General features: G+C 37.5%; 1 protein-coding gene across 1 annotated transcript in view; it reads right to left on the bottom strand.

Moving 5' to 3' along the window:
- LOC307130415 (uncharacterized protein) overlaps nucleotides 1-10,307 on the bottom strand; it is a gene marked incomplete at its 5' end in the record, with an annotated part of 100,331 nt that overhangs the window by 35,670 nt on the left and 54,354 nt on the right.

The following is a 10,307-nucleotide window of genomic DNA, read 5'->3' on the forward strand; positions in this document are numbered from 1 at the left end:
TGGTCAAAAGGAATTCTGCGTGTAAGCCTTTTCAGCCTTTCGGTGAAGTTCTTTTAATTTATTGATATCTTATTTTAAATCTGACTCCATTAATAATTTTATCTGACTCCAATTCTATCTGACTCCATAAAGTGTGTTACATTTAGAGTTTATCAGCTGATTTGAAGATTAGTTGCGATTTAATTTAGATCAATGATTTTTCGTAGTATCACTTATTTTCAAATATTAATATCCTCCATGGGACACGGAATCTCAAATAGGCTAAGTGTCCGGATTTTCACTTGCTCTAACGGTCACAGATTAGTCAGTTCTGATATTACAGAGGATTGCAGGGTGAACTATCTTACCTCTAAGTGAGTCACACATGTGCACTCATAATAAAACATGTAATTTTAGTGATAGTCACGAAAACTGCAACTTATAATAACAGTGGCAGGTCAGAAATCAGGTTTTCCCTCATGCATGGCTCAATGCTCCCGCTATGGGGTTCCCAGTATGGCCTGCCCTGGCAGAGAGATCTGCGGTAACTCCTACAAAACTCTGCATGGACATGAATAAAATAATGATTTCAGAAAGATACAGAATAAATCAAGATTAACATTTATTTGGGCCAGACAGGAAAAGTAAATACTTAAACAAGAATCCATGGTACACAACTGATCAGCGTAAAAACATAAAACACAATTGCAAAGCAATATGAAAATAATTTAAAAGAGTCATCATGTCTGGCACATCTACATGCAGTTTGCACAGGGGGGTCTGATTACAGAATATTCCCCCAGAGAGTTAGGACATCCAGCCTTAAATACTCCAACCAGAACAAAAGGGCTGTAAATATTTGCAACACCCCCACCTGGTTTTGGGGGAGTGGATCAGATATCTTTGAAGAGACTACTCAAAGGAGAACTGAATTCTCATTAGTTTTCCAATCTTTCTAATACTACCAAGATTTCAAGATTTTCAAGAGTTTTATTTGTCACATACACAGTTATATACACAATATACAACTGGCAGTGAAATGTAAACAGGTCCGCTCCATGGACAGTGCAAATAACAGTTACAAGAAATTAAATAGAAATAGAATAAAGTTAGAATAAAAAGTATTAACATAAGTAGAATTATAAATAAATCAAGTAAAAGATAAAAATAGGAAATAAGATAAAAATAAAAATATAAAAAATATGTGGATGATAAGTGAGATAAACTGTAGACTTAAAAATAAGTGGTTAACATAAAATATATAATATGTATATATAAAGAAGTATAATGTGCAAGGTTTATTACAGGTTGTTACGCAGTAACAATAGGGACGTAAAGTAAAGTGCAGTGCAATTGCAGTATGTGGATGTTAATGTTGAAAGACCGTATGTTTATGCGTGTGCGGGGGTGAAGTGAGTCACGTGACTGAGTTCAGGAGTCTGATGGCCTGGGGGAAGAAACTCCTCCTGAGTCTTTCAGTCTTTGCCATCAGGCTACGGAAGCGCTTACCAGATGGCAGCAGGGTGAAGTGAGAGTTTGCAGGGTGATTAATGTCTCTGATGATTTTAGTAGCTCTACCTCTGCAGCGTTTGGTGAAGATGTCCTGCAGAGACGGGAGAGCTGAGCCTGAGATGCGCTCCACTGAGCCTTCAAATTATCGACCAATAAGCCTGATTAATGTAGATTGTAAGATATTAAGTAAAATTCTTGCAGTACGGCTAGAGAAGGTGTTATCCAACATTATAAACCTTGATCAAGTTGGATTTATGATGAATAGGTCATCAATGGACAACATGAGAAGGTTACTACACTTAATTTGGCTAAATAGAGAAGAAACGGTCCCAACTGTTGCCCTTTCACTTGATGCAGAAAAGGCATTCGACCGAGTTCATTGGGATTTCTTATTCACAGCATTGTCAAATTTCGGGTTTGGACCATCTTTCATTAAATGGATTCAAACATTATACAAAACACCTAAAGCATGCGTGATTACCAATGGTAAAGTTTCCCCGTTTTTTGACCTTACCAGGGGGACACGGCAGGGATGCCCGCTGTCGCCATTATTGTTCAACATTACATTGGAACCATTGGCTATTGCTATCAGGGCTAATACAAACATTCTAGGTGTACAGGGAGGGGATAAAGAACACAAATTGTTTTTATATGCCGATGACATTTTGGCCTTGGTAAAAGATCCAGATAAGTCATTACCTCATTTAATGGAGACAGTTCAATCATATTCTAAAGTGTCTGGATATAAGATTAACTGGACATAGTCTGAAGCTCTGCCCATAGCTGGAATATGTAATGCAAGTATGGTAACTAAATTTGGTTTTAGATGGACTCCACGAGGGATAAAATATTTGGGTATAAAGATATGCAGGGAGTTAGAAGAGATTCCTATGTTAAATTTGACACCACTTTTACAAAAAATAAGGAATAACCTGGATAACTGGGGAAAAATCCTGTTAACTTTATGGGGGAAGGTGAATATAATTAAGATGGTGGTCTCGCCTCAGCTTAATTACGTGCTCATGATGCTGCCAATTACAACTCCACAGTCGTTTTTCAATCAATATGATATAATGGTAAAACATTTCTTATGGAGTGGGAAAAGGCCCAGGATAAAGCTTAATAAATTATGTGCCTCTCGGGATAAGGGAGGGTTGGGACTACCAGACCCTCGGCTATATCAGATATCTTTTGAAATGGCCAAATTGGCCAAACATTGGAACAATGATACTCAATTAGATTGGGTTACTATTGAGAAAACTCTGTCTTGGCCATACAGCCCTATTGAGCATTTGTCTCAATGTATAGACTTGACTACAAATCCTATCATGAGGCATTCGAGAGAGGTATGGGCTAAGATTCACAAGATGCATAAAATATCACAATGTAAACAACCATACTCTTCCCTATGGCATAACTCTGCTATTTGTATCGGGAAATCACCTATGTACTGGTAGAAATTGCATATAAATGGCCTGTGCACTGTAGCAGACTTATTTGAACAGGGTGTATTTATGTCTTATAATAACCTTATACAGAAGTATAATATAAAGGGAAAAGAACATTTCTGGAAGTACCTACAAATCAGAAATTGTGTTTCTACAAAAATACAGTACACAGATGGAAACCATATCTTGGACTTTCTAACACTACCTAACTCCCAACAAAAAGCCTCTGTTTTTTACAGGACGACCAATCATTTGCTTAGCAATGACTGTACAAATTTAAAGATAATATGGGAAAAGGACATTGGGGCTATTGGGGTTGAGGAGTGGAAAATAATTTTATCAAATACAGGTAAATATGTAAGAGAAGCTAGAGGGCAATTTACACAGTACAAAATCATACACAGATTCTATCTGACACCTCTTAGACTTTATAGAATGGGTCTGACAAATAATAATGCTTGTTGGAAATGCCAAAAGGACAGAGGTACTTTTATCCACTGTATCTGGGAGTGTCCACTTATTCAACCTTTATGGCACCAAATTTTAAATATTTTGAGCAAATGGCTTGGAACAATAATACCATTATCACCAAAACTATGTCTTTTGGGAGACAGGGCGCAGCTGCCAAATATTTCAAGTGGAGAGTTCTCAGTGATCATGGTGGGTGTCTCTGTGATGGCTAGAGTCATTCTGAAACATTGGAAAACTCCCAAAACACCAGAATTGAAAGAATGGGTCAACATAATGACAAAGACAGCCTCATATGAACATTTGCTTTACAAACTGCATTATAAGAACAGAGCATGTGTTTCTGTGTGTATACCTGTCTGGGAAGATTTTTGGTCTTATGTGACATTGTCTGTCCATATGACACAATAATTTTGCCTTCTCATTATCTTGTACTACCTAGAATCAAGATTATCTAATTATTTCCTTATTTTTCATATTTCTCTCCTTGTCCCTTTTCCTTTATTTTGTACCCAATTTAATGTTGATAATTACAACCACTGTCTGTATCTTGACCTTATATGTAGCATTTGTATACTGTATGTGTTCTGTATGATATTGTCATGTACCGGATAACAACAATAAAAACTTGAATTATAAAAAAAAAAAACATTACGTCTATGGAATGTCCTCACATTTCACAAAAACAAACGTGTGTGTGTGTGTGTGTGTGTGTGTGTGTGTGTGTGTGTGTGTGTGTGTGTGTGTGTGTGTGTGTGTGTGTGTGTGTGTGTGTGTGTGTGTGTGTGTGTGTGTGAAGGAAACCTTATATAAAAACTGTTATAACAAATTATTTATATCACATTAAATAATATGTAAAGATGATCACAGAAACAAAATGGATGTGATGGTCATTAAGGATTAATTCATCTTGTTCTTCATGTGTCGAAGTCCTGACTGTGCTGAAATTGAGTGTGTTTAAAGTAAAGAGTGTTAAATGTTTATCGTATCACTTTATTGAGGAGCAGCTCATGTGTTCAATCATTTACAGATCAATCACTCAATCACCTCAATTCAAGAACGAGATTTCATTAATTGAGAATTTATTCCATTTTTAAAATGCTTAAGGTGCCCTCGACTCTGTTTTTTTCTCTATGGTCATATTTTAATATTTATGTGTCTGTAATGAGTGTGTTGCAGGTCTGCGTTTTACTGGTTGTTGTCTCCGCACAGCATCATTTGTGGGGCTTTGTAAACCTGTATTAGCTCTAGTGTGGGATTGTTCTACAATATTTACTCATGACAGTAGAATAGGGCATTTCTAGTCAATCTACTGCAGTATTTCCTCTCTCAATCAGTAGAAAATGTGGTTAACACCAGGTCATGCATGAGGGAAAAAATACCATCATTTACAGAGAAACAGTGATATACATTTTTGCTCATATCGCCCAGCACTAATAATAATGATCAAATAAATAAAACTGGGTTATTGTAGTTATTGCATGGTGACCACAAATTAATCATGGTTTTGCTTTAAATCCATAGTTTAATGGCATTTGTGTGGTTATACACCAGAGGTTAATATTCGTAAGCGTATATTATGTTCAAAAAAGTTGCTAAGCAAAATGAGAGTTTAAGGCCCAATCCCAATTCTATTTTATACCCCTTCGCCTTCCCCTACCCCTACACCTACCAGTTCCCCTTGCCCCTTGAAACAGAGTGCCAAGGCGTAGGGGAGAAAATATTCCCCTAAGAAATGGAACACCACTACTATACCATTACACGTCATACCCCGTTTAATTTATTATAACGTCCTGTGACATTTAACCAGTATGAACAGCAATGAAGTGCGTAGGCTATATCTCACAGAAATCAGGCGCGAGCACGTTTAACAAATTACTCACTCCCACAAGAGTTTTGCGCCATATTTAGACTTAATAAAATGCCGCTCGTTTTCAGTTCAAAAACATATGAGCCAGAGTTTCCTAAGATGATACAGAATGATACAGAACATACAAGACTAGTGAAGCCGCTTTTCCATTGGACCAAACTGTTCTCTTTGTTTATTAACCGTTCCATTCCGTGCTGATCCGAGCCGACCGGTACGGATATGGTTTCGTTTTCTACTTTGGTGCTGCGATAATGTTCATACGTTATACGTCAAGTCAGTCGTTGCCTTGGTAACACGAGAGTTTACAGACGATATGTGATGTATATCGACTGCGTTATGAAGGATGACCAGATATATATTTTTAAACTATTATTAATATGTGTTCAAATCACCCAAATAGTGCGTTTAGCAAGCTACAGAGAAACAGGCAGCCAGGCGACACGCAGTGATCGATCCCGAGTGGCAACACACACACATTCTCTGCAGTCGGTGGAGTGAAACTCCTCATACCCCTTCGTTCGAAGTGTGGTCCTGAAAAATCTTCGTTTGAAGGGCTATCTGGCCCTTCCCCTTACCCCTACCACTCCAGCCAAAAAAGAATCGAGACACCCCTACCCCTTCACGTGAACGCGCAAAACGAAGGGGTAGGGGAAAGAAAAGGGTTAAGGGGTAGAAATGGGATTGGGCCTAAATCCCTCCATTAAAATATTTTTTTTTTAGAAACACACACACACAAAAAAAACCTCAGTGTTACCAGATAAGAGGAACAGGAACACAAACACACACACACACACACACACGCACACACACACACACACACACACACACACACACACACACACACACACACACACACACACGCACACACACACACACACACACACATTCGCTATGGACAAAGTAAACTGTTGCTGTCATTTCTTTATCCTGTAAATAGGCTACAAGAAACGTCTAACATTTACATTAAATTACATGCTGTTATCCCTTTACAGTTACTACACTCATAAAATACTTAAATGACATGTTGACTTTTAATATTTAATATTGCATTCCCTCTCTACTGCATTCTGTCTGTTTGACGCCCGTGCTCATTCAGTGAATTTTGGAGTTTAATGCAGACTATCTCAGGACGCTTTCATGCTAAATGGAAATACTTGAGTGAATTAGTAACATTCACAGATGAGGATATAACCTGTAAATTAACGCTTTGAGCTGAGGACGCACACGCATCTGTCAAAGCACATGACAGGATATGTTAAACGCTAATGCATTAGCTTGAAGCTTAACATCAAGATTTTAAAATCCCGGATTCCCTGCACCTGGTCGTCATTGTCTACACTACCTTTATATGGAACTTACTCCCAGCACTCCTTGTCCATTCTAATGTTAATGTTATACGTATGTTGGTATGCTGTGTTTTGTTCCTGTTGGATTCCTTGATTTATTAAAACCCGTCTTTTGTTTTGAAGTCCATGTCTGTTATCATCCCTGCTGCACTACCAACCCATGACAGAAGAACGGATCAACACTGCTAAAGGACTTCTTCAGAAGATGGGGATCTTCCTGTTCCCGCTTCGGCATGTTTCACTCGAAAGCTTGACAGACCTTCCGTGCCTAGTGATGGTTTCTAAGCCACGTTTGGCCTGTGGCGGTTTTCGGGCGTGGCTTAAAGAAGGGTCAATTATCAAAATCGAGGCTAAACCACACCATATTACAGCACAGTAGGGCTATTGCAAACAAGTGCAGAAAATTTCGTGTTACACAAACACACACTGAGCGAAGATCACAGCACGCACACACACACGGAGCGGAGAGTGCAGTACTTTTACAAATATTTCATTGTTAAAGCAAATACATGGTTCTCCTTATTTGTTGCATTATCATTATTTTTCTGTAACTCTGACTACATGTGCTGAACAAATTGAAAAATAATATTCTTAATTACCATTAATTTATCATGTTTAAGTGAGAATTGTTATAATGTTTTAACAGTGATGATTGTTCTCAGTATTACTTACTCAGCTGATCTAGTTGCTGTAACCACAGGCAGCAGCTTCTGAAGAACTTCATCTGCTGTGTTTACTGTGACACTGTTTAAAAATAAAAAATAAGTTAATTATTAATGATGATAATAATTAAGATCATAAGTAAATAATACATTAAATACCCTTAAATATTGTTTTAATTAAACTGGTTTATAATGGGCACAGATCTGTTGTCAGTGTTTCTCTGTGCAGTCTATTAGTCTGCATTTACACTACAACACTCAGTGCACAGATCTATTATGACATTAGATTTATTGTCCCGTCCGTTGCTATGGTGATCACTGTGTCAATCATCACAATTTCAGGAGTGATTCAGATCAATAGTTTAGCGGATTCACACCTAATAATAAGACATCCCACCTCTCTGGGAAGTTACAGGAGTCTCCCTCATATTAATATTGGGAGTGTCTTGTTGGGAACTCTTTTCCTCATTGAAGAAGAGACCAGGAGACTTGGATATATTTTCAAGCAGACGTTATTCTTTATTGACACACGTGCTGTTCTTCACTGCAGTCGTCCAACAAGTCTAACTCAAACAGTATAAAACATTGTAATTTATCTACATTTCAGGGGGAGGGATTACACAGCAGAGGAGGAGACACTCTAAGCAAAAGAATGCAAATGTTGTATAGGTAGTCCTAATCCAGTCTGCATAACAGTGTCATTCAAATGCATAGATGCTAATCCAACCACTCTGACAATCAGGGCCGTGCAGAGAGTTCTTCAGAGGCAGGGGCTCAAATGTAAAAAAGGGGCAATATGTAAATATATATATATATTAGGGGTGTAACGGTACACAAAACTGACGGTTCGGTACGTACCTCGGTTTTGAAGTCACGGTTTGCTACGGATTCGGTACAGCAGTTTTACAAAATTGCTTTTTATTAATTTTTATTCAACAGTGGTTTAATGAAAAAAAAATTTGTGTCTGTCCTTAAATTAATTCAGTTATAACTAAAAGTTTCTTAAAGATAATGCTGTAAACTATATAGGGAGCCCTTACATATTGCTATTAAAGATTAACAACAGAGCCCAAACTATTAGCCTAAATTCATTTGCTATTTATTTTTAGATATAAAAATCAACACTCATAAGCTTCACATAAGGCAGTTTTTGCATTAATATCTAAATCAAATTTTTTTTTTTTCTCCAATTCGTTGTTGAAATATAATCATTTAGTGGCTGTAATTTTCATGACAGGTTTATTTAAACATACATTAAATAAACAAGACATCACTAACAGGCTAAGTGGAATATAATGAATATATATAGGCTAATATAATGAATATATAGGCTAATATAGTGCATGTATTCAGTGAAAGAGTTAATCTCTCTAGTGAACTCACAGCTGTGGACACTGAATGACTTCTGAGGTAAATGTGATTCTACATGACATTTTTTGTTTACAAGCTGTTTTATTGTCTTTCCGCGGTTGAAACACCGATGGAGCGATTACACAACATATGATACGTTTCAATAAGTTGTAATGTATCCTCAACATACCTTTAGATATTCATTTCTTTAGGAAGAGATGATCGCGTTCACTCGCGCGCTGCCGCTTGAAGTTGAACTGATACGCGTCTCTCTGTCACGTCACATAATAGAGCGTTAAAAAGGCATTTATCGTTTGAATTTCGTGATAAAATGGACTGAATACTTAATATGTTCGTGTGGGAACTCGGATTTAAGTGTGTTCCGCGCTTTAAACAAGCCGACTGTTAACTGTTATAGATTGCATTCATAACCGTTCTGTACACGCGCGCACCGTACCGAAAGCCCGAAACGTTAGTTCGTCTGTCCATGTAATTTTCAACCGATTTATGAATAAGAACAGAAAATTACCGCTCCACTTCACATGAATTTGAACTTGCTTTGCCAGATCACGATTGGTTGGTGTATATACATGACAAACGCGCATTGGTGAATTGTGTAATACTTTAAAATATATAATATATAGATTTGTAATTAAATCAACACATTAGCTCTGATTATGGATGAAAAAAAAATATTGGTTTACTTTTTTTTCCCGCGAGGCCACACACTCTCTGAAAGGACCATATTTGGCTCGAGAGCCGCTTCCGAACAGAGGAAAATCAGCTGTCAATCAAAACGCACGCAACCCATAGCAACGCGTTATGGCAATGCCTCAACAGAAATTGTCCGACTTTTGAGCCGTTCGTTACTATTGTATACATTGTCATCAATGTCATGTTATAATAATCACATTTATTTAGTTTTATTGACCACGATATTATCATTGATATTTGTCTGAGAGGGGCACTTTTGATTCATTTTGAAAAAGGGCAGGGGCTCGAGCACCCAAAGCCCCCCCCTCTGCACGTGCCTGCTGACAATATTGCGCTCTGAGCTTGTCATGCTAAATGGTCAGGAAGAGCATAAAGACAAAAGTCTTAATGTCTCAAACACTTAAACAGCCTGACTTGATCTCCTTAGAATGTAAAACACTATGTATATACTGTTTTCAGTTTATATACTATTACATTGGAACCCAGATATAACAATTTATAAATGTGTAATCTCACAGTCCCCCCTTTGAGAGTTCTAATAACTCTCACATAATACAAATTTAATAAGTCCATTCTGTAGCTCATGTTTGTTAGCATAAGCCCCGTCTTCTAGTCAAGTAGCTTGAAAAAATTACAGGCACATATCTCTTGCTCTGTGTTGATTGTCTGTAGTGACGAATGACATGCTGACACAGAAACAAACATGCCACTAGGGTCTGTGTAGTTCTTACGGGTAATAGTCTTTTTCTGGTAGGAACAGTCATTGTGAGTCATTTGTTGACCTAACAGGTTTCCGAACCATGAAGAATTATCTTTAGTCATCTGATGTAATTTTGATGAAAGATCAAAAATGTCTTGTTGGATTTTGTTCAAGAGTTCTTGACCACCATGTTTGTGCATAAGTGAGTCCTGGAAAACAGCCATCTTCTTTGTTTGTGGTAGGAGCTGAATTATGTAG

Source organism: Gobio gobio (genome assembly GCF_949357685.1).
Source record: "Gobio gobio genome assembly, chromosome: 8".
NCBI classification, from domain to species: Eukaryota; Metazoa; Chordata; class Actinopteri; order Cypriniformes; family Gobionidae; genus Gobio; species Gobio gobio.